A 16,651-nucleotide genomic window follows, 5' to 3' on the forward strand; every position below is an offset into this window, starting at 1 on the left:
TTTGAGCCGTTCTTCATTGAACTCAATGAAGCACAGCTCAAAATTTACGGCTGTCAGAGAAGCCTCGCATCATGATGCGAGGAGGAGCTTTTACGTCTGAAACGAGGCAGCTGTTTTCTCCTGAAAACAGTCTGTCTTTTCAGACGTAAATGCCTGCTATCGTGTGCACATACCCTTAGATTCCTATAAATGTATAGCTTGCCTAATGATGCCATTTTTAGTAAATAAATGTTCGTCTCCACCCTTGAATGAAACTGCATCGACCAGAGACGATCATTTAGAGCATGTCTAATGCATTATAATAAAATGCTACAATAATTAAAATGCTATAAAATAATAATTAAATCAAAGGAAACATTGCTTGCTAAAAACCGCCCGCCAATTATTACCGATCAGTAGTGCTAAACTTGATCCAACAACCTAAGGGGGGATTCACACGAGCGTGTATTCGGTCCGTGCGGGCCGCGTGGTTTTCACGCGGCACGCATGGACCAATACAAGTCTATGGGGCAGTACAGACAGTCCGTGCTTTTTGCGCAGCGTTTGTCTGCTGCGCAAAAAGCGCGACAGGTTCAATAACTCTGCGTATTTCGCGCATCACGCACCCATTGAAGTCAATGGGTGCGTGAAAACCACGCAGGTTGCACGGAAGCACTTCCGTGCGAACCGGCTGAAACAGCGCACCAGCTGTCAAAAGGATGAATGTAAACGTCGGTACGCGACGTCAGGAGATAGTCACTGTCCATGGTGCTGAAAGAGTTAAACTGTTTCAGCACCATGGACAGTGACTTCCGATCCAAATATACATGAACATGTAGAAAAAAACGAAGTTCTGACTTACCGCTAACTCCCGAATTCTTCCTCCAGTCTGACCTCCCGGGATGACAATTCAGTCCAAGTGACAGCTCCAGCCAATCACAGGCCAAGCACAGGCTGCAGCGGTCACATGGACTGGCGCGTCATCCAGGGAGGTGGGGCCCAATGTCGAGAGGCGCGTCACCAAGGACGCGTCACCAAGGCAACGGCCGGGAAGTTCTCGGTAAGTACGAACTTTTTCTTTTTTTTCAACAGGTTTTTCGATAGGATGTGTTCGGCATTCACTGTCGAGGGTGCTGAAAGAGTTAGCTCTTTCAGCACCTTGGACAGTGACGGCCGTCGACTAGCCTCATCTCTATGATGGCGGCTGCGCGAAAATCACGCAGCCGCGCATCAGACACGGATGACACACGCAGCTGTCAAATGGTTTTTGCACGCGCAAAACGCAGCGTTGTTTGCGCGCGCAAAACGCAGCGTTGTTTGCGCGCGCAAAAACGCAACGTCCGTCTGTATGATGTATCCAAAGAGCAGATGATGGTGAACACAAATATAAAGTGAATTTTAGGTTTGTATTATGTGATTACAAGAATTTGTCTGCATTCTAAAATCATATTAATGCTAAAACTGCAACAACTTTATACAAATGAAGAAAGCCTTATGCTTCTAGGAAAGAATAGCTCCGTATATACTGCGTCTGATGGAGCATGCCATGATTTTTATTTCTGTCAAATTTGTATGTAAATTAAAAGAAAACACCTTCACATGCCTCCATGTGAAATCGGAGGCATATGGCGGTACAATAAGGGTATGTTCACACGCAAACTCAAAAACATCTGAAAATACGGAGCTGTTTTGAAGGGAAAACAGCTCCTTATTTTCAGACGTTTATTAAGCCACTCGCGTTTTTCGCAGCGTTTTTTTTACGGCTGTTTTTGGAGCATTTTTCAATAGAATCTATGAAAAACGGCTCCAAAAACGTCCCAAGAAGTGACCTGCACTTCTTTTTTGCGGCCGCTTTTTTACGTGGCCGTTTTCCAAAACAGCCGCGCAAAAACATGGCCCGTCGGAAGAGAACGTCGTTTTCCCATTGAAATCAATGGGCAGATGTTTGTAGGCGTTCTGCTTCTGATTTTTCGGCCAATTTTCTGGCATTTACGGCCCGAAAAAAGGCCGAAAATAGGCCAAGTGAACAAACACTAAGGGTTTGTCCACACGTTGCAGAGTTGCTGCGTATTTTCCATCCGGAATTGCGGATGGAAAATACGCAGCAGAATATAGTAGCAGCAAAGTGGATGAGATTTAATAAATCTCACCCACACACTGTGTAAAATTTTAGAGCAGAAAGTCACCTGCGGTGAGTATTTTTAGTATCACAGTATGTCAATTCCTGCTGCGGAAAGTGGACTGAATTGATGCGTTTTTCAGAGGAGATGTCAGAATTGTGAAAAACGCAGCAAAATACGCACCATTTTCTGCAGGAAATGGTACTGTTTTTCCTGCAGCGGAATTTCTGTTAGGGTATGTTCACACGGCAGCGTCCGTAACCGCTGAAATTACGGGGCTGTTTTCAGAAAAAAACAGCCCCGTCATTTCAGCCGTAACGGCATGTGCAGGCGCTTGAACGCCGCGTCCATTACGGACGTAACTGGAGCTGGTTTTCCATGGAGTCCATGGAAAACGGCTCCATTTACGTCTGAAGAAGTGACATGACACTTCTTTGGCGCGGGCGTCTATTTACGCGCCGTCTTTTGACAGAGACGTGTAAATATACGCCTTGTGTGAACAGACATACGTCAGCCCATTGCTTTCAATGGGCAGATGTTTGTCAACGCATTCAAGCCGTATTTTCGGGCGTAATTCCAGGCGTAAAACGCCAGAATTACGTCCGTAAATAGGCCGTGTGAACATACCCTTAGTTTCTGTGGAATTGCTGCAGAAATTTTCTGCATCAATTCCGTTACGTGTGGACAAGACCTAAAGGTCTAAGGGATGATTCAGACGAGCGTGGCGTTTTTGCGCACGCAAAACATGCAGCGTTTTGCCTGCGCAAAAGCCATTTACCAGCTCCGTGTGGCAGCAGCATATGATGCGCGGCTGCGTGGTTTTCGCACAGCCGCCATCATTATGACACGCCATGTGGATGTTTGTAAACAGAAAAGCACGTGGTGCTTTTCTGTTTACATTCATTCTTTTGACAGCTGTTGCGCAAACACGCAGTTCGCACGGAAGTGCTTCTGTGCGGCATGCGTGGTTTTCACGCACCCATTGACTTCAATGGGTGCGTGATGCGCGAAATACGCCGAGATGTTGAACATGTCACGCTTTTTACGCAGCGGACAAACGCTGCGCAAAAAGCATGGACTGTCTGTACTGCCCCATAGACTTCTATTGGTCTGTGCGTGGCGCGTGAAAACCACGCACCCTGCACGGACGCAATTCACGTTTGTGTGAATCCGCCCTAATGGACCTCACTGGCAGCTTTTTTACATCTCTGTACAAAACAGAGCCATAATAATAATAATTGTGTATAATATGTGAAAGAGCATTTAAACCCTAGGTAGGCAAGTAGTTTGAGATCTACAGGTAGATCTTCGACAGCTCCTGAGTAGATCACTGATGCCTCAGCTCAACAATGAGGGACACTTCAGTCCACAAGTTTTGGACAAATGAGCAGTAATTGTTATCACCCTAGTCCACAGAAAACCTGTTCTTCCCTCCTCTACTCAAACAAATTAGGCTCTATTCACACAGCGTATGTGCCGAACATATCCAAAGGGCTCCCATATTCCATAGATGCCAAAAGAATCACTTTTGTCATCAGTTGGGCCAGTACACATCCATATACCCTTCTTTTTCAACTGTATGGAATAGCGTAGTCGACTACGCTTTTCCAAACAGAGGAATCCAGTAAAAAAACAACATATACAGTAGTATGCGTTGGAGGCTTATGTATAGCTTACGTATAGCTCCGATATATACTGCAAAGGAAATAAACAGAGCTTTAATTCCCTCTGTAAAAATATGCTGTGTTTCTGCTACATTTTTTCAGAAAACATTTGCAGATTTACAATGTGATTGGAACATGTATGTTTGTAAAAAAAAAAAAAAAATTATCATGTGAAAACAGCACCCTGTATAAGTGTACGGCCTAAAGAGGGTCGCTTCTTTTCCATGCGACAAAAGACATTTATATCACAGATCTTAAGAACCCTGCTTTAAACTAACAAGTGACACAGACGGTTAAACTGTGCTGGGTTCTGAAGTTTTTTCCCAGACATGAACTGGTTAATTTGCTGTTTGCAAAGACAGTATTTAAAGGGGTAACCCCATCTTGGGGAAATGCATGGCTACATATAAACACATGTGTGTGTGTATATATATATATATATATATATATATATATATATATATGTATATATATATATATATATATATACATATATATATATAATATATATTTGTTTATTTATTTATTTATATGTATATGAATTTCTGTTAATTCTCTTGATATTAGTGCTTCCATATGTAATGAGAAGTGATGAGTTACACATAGATTGGAACTGTGCTACCAAATTAAATCAATTAACATCAAAGTAATTAGCAGTAGACTGCGAGAGGTTGGGTCGGGGTTGGAGTTTGAACACTTTTGATAATTGCCATAATGATTCCCCCAGGTGTATGTTGAAAACGACTTTGATGTTTATCCCTGACTCTGGCCAATAATATATGTAATGACTATTCCTCCATAAACTGAATATAATAAAATTGAATAGTTCGGAAAATGTATTGGACACGTTTTAACATTTTGATTTGTGGTATTTGTGGCAAATATTTGGTAATCTGGTGTTCTGTAGATTTTCAGTCCATGATCAAACATGTATGAAATTGTTTGCATTGTTACAGCCTATCATTTAATTAAACAATGAAAGCGTTATATCTTTAATTTAACCCCTTGCAGACACAGCCAATTTAGTTTTTGTGGATACAGTCCATTTTTTCAAATCTGACATGTGTCACTTTATGTGATAATAAATTTGCAATGGTTTTACTTATCTGAGCTAATCTGAGATTGTTTTCTCGTGACATATTGTACTTTAAGTTAGTGGAAGAATGTGGTCGATAAATTCAGTGTTTATTTGTAAAAGAAAACAGCAAAATTCAGAGAAAATTTGCAACAATTAGCATTTTTATAAATTTAAATGTATCTGCTTGTAAGACAGATAGTAATACCACAGAAAATAGAGCTAGTTTACATTTCCCATATGTGTACTTTATGTTTGCATCGTTTTTTGAACATCCTTTTATTTTTCTAGGCTGTTAGGAGGCTTATTACTTTAGCAGCAATTTCTAAAATTTTCAAGAACCTATTTTTTTAGGGACCAGTTCAGTTTTGAAGTGGCTTTTAGGGCCTTATATATTAGAAACCCCCCATAAATCACCCCATTTTAAAAACTGCACCCCTCAAAGTATTCAAAACAGCATTTAGAACGTCTTTTGGTGTTATTTATAGTCATGGGGAAGATCGCGATTTTACTTTCTTCTCTTTTGCTTGGGAAAGACCCTGATAGGGTTGAAACGTTGCATGTCCATGTTTTGATGAATTAAAGAAAACAACATTTTTTCCACTTTGAGTGCTGCGGTCTCTTCTATCTATATTAAAGGGAAGGTGTCATGTTTTTTTTTTTTTTATCATATTGCTTTTAATATAATATTTTCCAAAATTTTATTTAATTGTGTTCTCATGTTTTACTTTTTAATGTTTTCTGACTTTTACTTCTCTATGGGGGCTGCCATTTTTTTTCCATCTCTGTATGTGTCGATTAATGACACATACAGAGATGGAATGCGGCACATACAACCTCATAGAGAATGCGAACGGGAGCTGTTCCATTCTCAGTTGTGTGCGACCAAAACGAAACGCCATTTTCATATGGACCGGAAGACGCTGCCGGACAGTAAGATGACGACTTCTGGCCGCGGCTTCCGGCCATATGTTCAACGAAGCGAAGGCGCAAGGAAGAAGAGCGTAGACCAGCGGAGGCGGCGGCAGGAGCAGGTAATTTATGTTCGTGTTTGTTCGTGTGTATTATGTTCGTGTGCATTAAGTTAGTTTAAGTTCGTGTGATACTGTCTGCTGAGCCCTGTATCTAATCATCCTAGCACTGTGCAGTCACTCAGAAAATGGCGGCACACAGTGTAGGAGGTTTGAAGACATTCAAACCCTTCCTTCGCTTGGCACTAGCCAGAAGAAGGGAGGGGGATTGTATGAGGACACTAGAGGAGAGTGTGTCCACCCCAAATTTGCAGCATACATCAATGAGGTTGCTTTACCACAGTGACCATGCTGCAATTTTGGGAACAGCTCCCTCTAGTGGCCAGCACATGGAAATGTTATAAATTAGAATCTAATTTATAATATTTCCTGAGTTTCTGAAAAAATTAAAAAAATTAAAACAATGTGTAATCACTTAAATACTAATTGTTTAACTGAAAAAAAATTACACATTTTCTAGCGACACATTCCCTTTAAGACTGGCATATGAAACGCCAGTCTTAATTAATTCCCTTCATTGTGGTGTGAACAGCTCTAATCAGGGCCAGACAAATAAATGAAACATTTAGGCCGGGTTTACATGAGCGCGTGCGTTTTGCGCACGCAAAAAACACGGAGTTTTGCGTGCGCAAAAGGCACTTAACAGCTCCGTGTGTCATCAGCGTATGATGCGTGGCTGCGTGATTTTCACGCAGCCGCCATCATTATGACACTCCGTTTGGATGTTTGTAAACAGAAAAGCACGTGGTGCTTTTCTGTTTTCATTCATCCTTTACAGTGCTGTTGCGCGAATCACGCTTGTCCCACGGAAGTGCTTCCGTGTGACATGCGTGGTTTTCACGCACCCATTGACTTCAATGGGTGCGTGATGCGCGAACAGCGCACAAATATAGGCCATGTCGTGCGTTTCACGCAGCGACATACGCTGCGTGAAAATCTCGCACCTGTCTGCATAGACTAATATAGGTCCCTGTGACGCGCGTGAAAATCAGCCCTAAGGCTGGGTTCACACTACCTATTTTCAGGCGTAACGGAGGCGTTTTACGCCTCGAATTACGCCTGAAAAGACGGCTCCAATACGTCGGCAAACATCTGCCCATTGCTTTCAATGGGTTTGCCGATGTACTGTGCCGATGACCTGTCATTTTACGCGTCGCTGTCAAAAGACGACGCATAAAATGACAGCGCAGCGCAGGACACTTCTTGGGACGTTTTTGGAGCCGTTTTCTCATAGACTCTATTGAAAACAGCTCCAAAAACGGCCAAAAAAACGCAGCGAAAAACGCGAGTTGCTCAAAAAACGTCTGAAAATCAGGTGCTGCTTTCCCTTGAAAACAGCTTCGTATTTTCAGACGTTTTTGGCTCAGCGTGTGAACATACCCTAAGACTCCGTTTTTAGTGGTGCCCATTGTCACCTTAAAAACAGCTTTCTACAGTCCATTATATTGCATGTAAAGGAATAAGGTAATGCATTTCCTGGTTCACAATTACTGGTGGATTATTAGAGCATATCTCTCAACTTTGAAGCATTGCAAAGAAGGACTGATGTGGCTCGCATAGCGTGGTGCAGAATTTTTTTCCCCTGTTAAGCTACGCCTCTAACACTGCCCAATCCCCGTTCGTACACACAGTTCAGCCCACGCAGTATCATGCTCCCATGGTGCCTCCCCACAGTATAATGTCCCCATAGAACCCCCACACAGTATAATGCCCCTATAGCTGTCTCAACACAGTATAATACCCTATATTGCCTCCCACACAGTGTAATGCCAAATAGCTGCCCACACACAGCATAATACCCCCATAGTTCCCCTATACAGTATAATGCCCCCAAAGATGCACCCATACAATACAAAGCCAACACAGATGCCCCATACAGCATAATGCCCACACAGGTGCCCCCATACAGTATAATGCCCAAACAAATTTCCCCATACAGCATAATGCCCCATAGCTGCCCTATACAGAATAATGCACCACAGCTGCCCCATACAATATAATGCTCCCATAGCTGTCCTCATACAGTATAATGCCCCCATAGCTGCCCCCATACAGTATAATGCCCCCACAGCTGCCCCATACAGTATAATGCCCCTATAGATTTCTCAGTAAAGTATAATGCCCCCATAGCTGCCCCCCATACAGTATAATGCAAGCTTATCTGCCACCATACTCTATAATGCCCCCACGGCTGCCCCATTCAGTATAATGTCCCTATAGCTTCCTCCATACAGTATAATGCCCGCATAGCTGCCCCCATGGAGTATAATGCCCCTTTAGCTGCCACTATACAGTATAATGCCCCATAGCTGCCCCCATAAAGTATAATGCCGCCTTAGCTGCCCCCATACAGTATAATACCCCCTTCGCTGCCCCTAGTACCAGTGCCCACATATAAAGTGACAGTGCCCACGTAGATAGTGCCACACACAGTGCCCATGTAGGTAGTGCCACACACAGTGCCCATGTAGATATCGCCACAGTGTCCCTGTAGATAGTGCCACAGTGCCCATGTAGATAGTGCAACACCCCCTTAAAGACAGTGCCACACCCCCTGTAGCTAGCACTAACCCCCTGTAGACATTGGAAATTCCTCTAGGGACGGAATCAACAGCCAGAGCATTGGCCAAGCTTCGGCCGGAGAATTCCACCCCTGGAGAAGCCCCTGATGTCACTTTCCATATATGGGCAGTGACGTCAGGGTTTCCCTCTAGGAGCGATATCCCCGGCCAGAGCGTTGGCAACGCTCTGGCCTGGGATTCCGCTTCAGGAGGAGCCACTGACATCACTGCCAATATATGGACAGTGACGTCAGGGATTCCTTCTAGGAGCGGAATCCCCAGCCAGGGTGTCGGCAACACACAGGCAGGGGATTGCACTCCTGGAGGAGCCACTTACGTCACTGTCCATATATGGACAGTGACATCAAGGGCTTCCCCAGGCTCAGCGCTTAAAGTAGTGCTGTGCCCGAGGAGTCCTCTGTACTAATGCTGAAGCAGGGATCTGACAGTTTCCTGATTCAGCATTGGGTTTAACTGTATCTGCGTCCTGAGGACACAGATACAGTTGACACTGGGAGTCCGGGTCATACCACCGTCCACCGGCGACAGCGGGACACCGCCCTAAATATGGGACTGTCCCACTGAATCTGGGATGGTTGGGAGGTATGCTATCCTTAGGATAGGCCATCAATGTTTGATTGGTGGAGATCCGATCTCCGGGACCCATACCAATCAACACAGTGAATGGGCTGTGGCATTCCCATGAACAGGGCCGCCATCAGGGGGGTATTAGGGGTACTACTGTAGGGGGCCCGGCCAAACTTAATTGAAAGGGGGGCCCGGCAACTGCCGCGACTTGCCTTTGTTAGAAAAAAACAGGCCCCTGCAATGGGGCCTGTTCTTTTCACCAAAGCAATGTCGTGAGCTGCGGGCCCCCCTCTCATCAAACACCGCTGTGAGCTGCGGGCCCCCCTCTCATCTAACACTGCCGCGAAACACCGCGCGCGACCGCGCGCGCGAACGACCGCAAGCGCGCGCCGGCGCGCTCGTTACCGCAAACGCGCGCTCACGCGCGAACGACCTGGGGAAGGCTGGAAAGCAACCCGCTCGTGCCCGCCGCCGAGAGGGATGCGGTGCGCACGCACCAAAAGTACAGCGACCAATCAACTGGCAAGAACAGCGGCGCACAGTCTAATTACCTGCTGGCCCGCCTCCGACTCCTCGTCCTCCTCCTCCGCCTCCTCGTCCTCCTCCTCGGCCTCCTCGTCCAGCGCCTCCTCGTCCGACTCCGCCTCCGCCTCCTCCTTCTTCTCCTCCTCCAGAGCGTAGCTGCGTAAGGAGAGGGGGAGGAGTCCAGTTCTTGCGCGACGGCAGGAGTTCTTCGATCCCCGCAATTTTCTGGAGCCTGGAGGTGAAGGACGACATCTGGACCGAAGACATCGCCTGACGAGGACTGGAGAGGGAGCAGCTCTTCTGACACAGTGAGTAAAGTGTCTGAAAGTGCTGTTTATGTATGGCCCTGTTCACACAGAGTATTTTTGCAGGCCAAAAAAATCTGCCTCAAAATTCCTTAAAGAATTTTGAGGCAGATTTTGACCTGCCCACACTATCTTGCCGCGTTTTTTGCTGCGTTTTTTGCCCTCGGCGATTGAGGACAGCAGACAAAAAACGCAGCGAAAAATGCATTTTCTGCCTCCCATTGATTTCGATGGGAGGTCAGAGGCGGAACCGCGGCAAGAAAGGACGTGCTGCTTTTTCTTTTTTCCGCGACTGGCTCCCATTGATTTCAGATTAAATCAATGGGAGGCGGTTTTGGAAGTTTTTTGGTGCTGATTCTGACGCAGTGTCCGAGTCAATATCAAGGCCCAAAAACTCTGTGAACTGGGCCTTATTGTTAGGGCTTATTCAGACGAACGTGTAATACATCCGTGCAATGCCCGTGATTTTCACGCGCCTCGCACGGACCTATGTTAGTCTATGGGGCCGTGCAGACTGTCAGTGATTTTCACGCAGCGTGTGTCCGCTGCGTAAAACTCACGACATGTCCAATATTTGTGCATTGTTCGCGTATCACGCACCCATTGAAGTCAATGGGTGCGTGAAAGTCACGCCCAGCACATGGAAGCACTCCCGCAGCCGTATAAACTATGAATGAAAACAGAAAAGCACCACGTGCTACAAACATCCAAACAGAGTGTCATAATGATGGCGGCTGCGCGAAAATCACGCAGCCACGCATCATACGCTGCTGCCACACGGAGCTGTTATGGACCTTTTGCATGCGCAAAACGCCACGTTTTTTGCGCACGCAAAAATCACACGCTCGTGTAAATCCGGCCTTAGGGTAGGAACACACTCGGCATGAACGCTGCGGATTTTATGCAACACATTTTATTGTGGAAAATCCGCAGCGTATCACAGTCACAGCCGAGTGGATGAGATTTGAACAAATCTCATCCACACGCTGCAAAAAAAATTGACCTGCAGTGTGGCTTTTTAGGCCGCAGCATGTCAATTTATGCTGCAGAATCGCCACTCGTCTGGTGCGGAAATGTTGCGGTTCTGCCGCAAAAATCACAAAAGAGAAAAAAAAAAGGCACTTTTTTAAATTGATAAAAAAGTTTATACTTACCCCGGCCGTAGTCCTGGTGACGCGATCTTCTATTCTTAGCGCAGCTCCTGGAGCTGCTGCCGGTCTCTAAATAGGCAGTTGGTCCAGTAGAATTTGGAATTATTTTTTTTTGTGAACCAGCTTAAAAAAATACAAAACTTTTGTGTTAGGGCCTGTTCACATCACCGTTCGCTTCCGCTCCGGGGTTCCATCTGAGGTTTCTGTCGGGTGAACACCGCAACGGAAAGTGAAAGTGACAGCACAGCTTCCGTTTCAGTCACCATTGATCTCAATGGTGACGGAAACATCGCTAATGGTTTCCGTTCGTCACCATTCCGGCTGGTTTTCGGACGGAATCAATAGTGCAGTCGACTGCGCTAATTGTGACGGAAGCTGTGCTTTCACTTTCCGTTGCGGGGTTCACCCGACGGAAACCTCAGATGGAACCCCGGAGCGGAAGCGAACAGTGATGTGAACAGGCCCTAACACAAAAGTTTTGTATTTTTTTAAGCTGGTTCACAAAAAAAAATAATTCCAAATTCTACTGGACCAACTGCCTATTTAGAGACCGGCAGCAGCTCCAGGAGCGACATCATAAGGGACACACTAGGCGGATATGCTGAGAAAAACTCCACAGCTTATCGCGGGAGCCGCAGGGAATTCTGCAAGCAAAACCGCACCAAGTAGTGGTGCAGGTTTCGTGAGGCGTGTCCGCTGCGGGAATCCTGCAGGGAAAAAAAAGTTTAGACTTCCCCCGGCCGTAGTCCTGGTGACGCATCTCTCTCTTCTGAACGTAGCCCCGCCTCCTGGGATGACGCTGTAGACCATGTGACCGCTGCAGCAGTCACATGGGATGAAACGTCATGACAGAAGGCTGAGCTGCGCTAAGACTAGAGGATCGCGTCACCAGGACTACGGCCGGGGCAAGTCTAAACTTTTTTATAAATTTAAAAAAGTGCCTTTTTATTTTTTCTCATTTGTGATTTTTGCGGCAGAATCGCAGCATTTCCACAACAGAGGAGCAGCGATTCCACAGAATACATTGACACGCTGCGGCTTAAAAAGCCAAAAGCTACACTGCAGGTCAATTTTTTTTGCAGAGTGTGGATGAGATTTGTTCATATCTCATCCACTCTGCTGCGACTGTGATACGCTGCGGATTTTCCACAATAAAATGTGTTGCATAAAATCTGCAGTGTTCATGCCTAGTGTGTTCCTACCCTAAGGCCGGATTCACACGAGCGCGTGCTATTTGCGCGCGCAAAAACATGGCGTTTTGCGCATGCAAAAGTTCCATAATAGCTCCGTGTGTCAGCTGCGTATGATGCGCGGCTGCGTGATTTTCGCGCCATCATTATGACACTCTGTTTGTAGCACGTGGTGCTTTTCTGTTTTCATTCATAGTTTATACTGCTGCGGAAGTGCTGGGCGTGATTTTCACCCACCCATTGACTTCAATGGGTGCGTGATGCGCGAACAATGCACAAATATAGGACATGTCGTGAGTTTTACGCAGCGGACACACGGACACACGCTGCGTGAAAATCACAGACAGTCTGCATGGCCCCATAGAGTAACATAGGTCCGTGTGAAAATCACGCGCGTTGCACGGACGTATTACACGTTCGTCTGAATAAGCCCTAACAATAAGGCCCAGTTCACAGAGTTTTTGGGCCTTGATATTGACTCGGACACTGCGTCAGAATCAGCACCAAAAAACTTCCAAAACCGCCTCCCATTGATTTAATCTGAAATCAATGGGAGCCAGTCGCGGAAAAAAGAAAAAGCAGCACGTCCTTTCTTGCCGCGGTTCTGCCTCTGACCTCCCATCGAAATCAATGGGAGGCAGAAAATGCATTTTTCCCTGCGTTTTTTGTCTGCTGTCATCAATCGCCGTGGGCAAAAAACGCGGCAAGATAGTGTGGGCAGGTCAATATCTGCCTCAAAATTCGGTGCGCGGTTCCAGGCGGTCGCGGGTGCCCATGCGCAGGAGTTTGCGGGTGCGCGCGATCGGTCGCACGGGCGGCGGTGTTTGACGGCCCCATGACGACCCCCATGCTACCCAGGGCCGCCATCAGGGGGGGTATTATGGGTGCTGATGTGAGAGGCCCGGCCAAACCTAATTGAAAGGGGGGCCCGCAGCTCACAACATTCTTTTGGTGAAAAAAACGGGCCCCATTGCAGGGGCCTGTTTTTTTTTCTACCAAAGGCAAGTCGCGGCAGTTTGCCGGGCCCCCCTTTCAATTAGGTTTGGCCGGGCCTCTCACATCAGTACCCCTAATACCCCCCCTGATGGCCGCCCTGGGTACCATGATATAGTGCTGGACGGAGTACCGTTAACAGGCGGTGCCACGGTAGGGGGGCCCAAAAAATTTAGCTGTAGGGGGCCCTGAAATTCCTGATGGCGGCCCTGCCCATGAATGCTGCATCCCCTTTATTGTTTACAAAGACACAGTGGCTCATCCGTACATCTTTGCACGGGTGGTCGGGTGGCCACACACACTCTGCACATGCGCAACCCAACATAATTGCCAGCCCCACGAAGTGACTTATTGCGGTGGCGGTCGGCAGGGGAAGGCAGCAATGTGAGTACATTACACACTAATAGTAAAAATGAGTAGGGGGATGTGGCCCAGAGCCTGGCCTAATCTGACAGGAGGAGTGCTGTTGGGCATCTAGGTTGCTCCCTTTGCAGATGTTGTGTTACAGCCACAACCGCCATTCACTGCTACACATATTAAAGTAAGGACCCACTTAAAAGAGGTCGCCGTAAAGTGACAAGTGTTCAGTTTGATCAAAGAACATTATGTTCGTGTTTAAATATTTTGATCAGCAGCAATAAATCAATATATATATAAAGTGGATATGCTGAACATGTTTTATTCTCCCTTTACTAGAAGCAAAAATGGTTGGATTTTACTTGCAGCCCTCCAGTATTTTCCCTGTCATAGACATTGGGGAAAAACACCACGAAATACCATACTGTTTTTGTAATTGGGAAAAAAAAACATCAGGCCCTAAAAAATTTGTCTCTTTGCGCCACAGTGAGAATGGGATTTTCTAAAATTCCTATAAATTTAATGAAGCATATGGCTTATATGACGTGTGAACAAACATTAACTTAAAGTGGTACTCCAGTTTGGACAAGCTATATATGTTAGAAGGGTCCCTGGACAATGAGCTGATCACAAAGTATCCCCCACTGAGACCCTCAGCTGTTATCTGTGGGGAGACCTGTTAGTAATTATTCAATTTCCCTGCAGCTCCACCATTAAGCATTGCACAGTGACTACTCTCATCAGTGGGTGGTCTGTGTAATGCAGGACAGGACAGGTCATCCAGTGTAACTGCTACGGTCACAGACAACCGCCGTTCCTCACCTCGAGACGGCCGCGACTGAAGACCCCTGGTATCCTGCCAGCGTCTCCCTCCTAGGAGACGCCAGCACACGAGGCCATCCTTCTCTGCTCTGAACTCTAGTGTGTTCGGTCCTGGCATTGACGGGCCAGCGCGCACATGTTTAATCTTCCCTGACCAATCCCCAGATCACCCTGGACTATAAAAATGGCTCTGGCCTTCCACTCCTTGCCTGAGTGTTATTGTCTACCCATGTTTGTATTGCAAACGGTCCCTTAGTTGTTTCCCGCCCCTAGTGTCCCGTATCCTGCTTCCTGTATCCTGTTGCTGTATTTATTTCCTGAGCCTAAGCCGTTAGTTGGAGTCGAGTGTGTCATCTGCCACGTCTGGTATCATCGGCCACGTCTGGTGTGATCAGCTACAACTGGTATCATCTGCCACATCTGGTATAATCTGCAACATCTGGTATCATCTGCCAAGTCTGGCGTTCTTTACCACAAGCTCCACCCGTGCCAAAGCCTCTGCTACTGTCTGTACTCTTACATGTACTCTTGTGCTGAAACTTGGCATAGACTTTATATAGACTGTTGCTTGGCCAGCTGCCACTCCGCTACGGTGAAGCGGCCTAGTGGGTCCACATACCCCTAGATCATGACAGTATGCTCAGGCCATGAAACCCGCTGGTCAATCTAAGGCTGGGTTCACACACACTATTTACGGACGTAATTCGGGCATTTTAGCCTCAAATTACGTCCGAAAATACGGCTCCAAAGCGTCGGCACACATCTGCCCATTCATTTGAATGGGCTTTACGATGTACTGTGCCGACGGTCATTTTTTTTACGCGCCACTGTCAAAAGACGGCGCGTAAAAAAGACGCCCGCGTCAAAGAAGTGCATGTCACTTCTTGAGACGTAATTGGAGCCGTTTTCCATTGACTCCATGAAAAAACAGCTCCAATTACATCCGTAATGGACGCTGCGAAAAACGCCTGCACATGCCATTACGTCTGAAATTCCGGAGCTGTTTTCTCCTGAAAACAGCTCCGTAATTTCAGGTGTATCGGAGGCTGCCGTGTGAATATACCCTAAGACGGCGTTTCAAGTGATGGAAATGTACATGTGTGAACGCCAGGATCAGCTTTTACTGGCAGTAAATTCTATCATCACCCATTTGGATCATCTCTCTGCCCCACCTCGGGATGCTGCTGCTGTTCCACTACCTGTTACCCCTATTTGGATTCCGGAGCGGCTGCAAATTTTATCCAGCAGGATCTAGTGAATCGCCTGCATCTACCCACAGTTCCTCTGGAGAAACCCCTGACTGTTGCCTCTGTGAATGGACTACCGGATTCGATTGCTCGATCCTATTGTGTCCGTCACTTAACCTCTGACACTACAAGTCGGAGTTCACTCGGAACAGATTGCCTTTCTCGTCTTGCATAAAGCTAGATACGAACCAAATTGTAGGCCCCACGTAAATCTAGTTTAGAGAACCATTTGGCCCCTGAGATCTGATTAAACAGGTCCGGGATAAGTGGAAGAGGATATTGATTCTTAACGGTAATCTTATTTAATTCAATATAGGGTCTTAAACCGCCATCTTTCATTTCAACAAAGAAAAACCTGCCCCGCACCGCAGAAGTGGATGGACGAATATGACCCTTACGGAGACTGTCTTTAATATAATCTTTCATGGCCTGCCTTTCTGGAGCAGAGAGATTATAAATCTGCCCCCTAGGAAGTTTAGCATTAGGGAGGAGTACAATAGGGCAATCATCCGGTCTATGAGGAGGGAGAGATTCGCAACTACTTTCAGAAAAGACATCCTCAAAATCTTGAATACACTTAGGCAACAATGGTGCGTTACAAGATACATTAGTAGTAGACAGAGTCATGCAAGATTCATAACATTTAGGATTCCACTTAATCAAATCTGCTTTTACCCAATCAATAACAGGATTATGTGCCTGTAACCATGGAATACACAATATTACCTCAGTAGGCAAAGTTTCTAGGATAAAGAAAGAGATTAGTTCAGTATGCAAGGTACCCACTTCCAAAGTAACAGGCGGAGTGGAGAACTTGACTGTCCCCTGAGAGAGAGGGGTATTATCTATAGCAGAAACTGTGACAGGGCTACTCAGTTAAACGAGGGGAATAGACAATTTTTAGCAAACTCAAAATCCCAAAAATTAACCGGCGACCACAATCTACAAAAGCCTGACCAGAAATAAAAACATTATTAAACAATGTATTAACAAGCAAAGTGATTTTTAAAGAAAATTTGGGAAAAACCTGACTGCCCAGATGG

This window comes from Rhinoderma darwinii, chromosome 2 (genome assembly GCF_050947455.1).
Source record: "Rhinoderma darwinii isolate aRhiDar2 chromosome 2, aRhiDar2.hap1, whole genome shotgun sequence".
Taxonomy (NCBI): domain Eukaryota; kingdom Metazoa; phylum Chordata; class Amphibia; order Anura; family Rhinodermatidae; genus Rhinoderma; species Rhinoderma darwinii.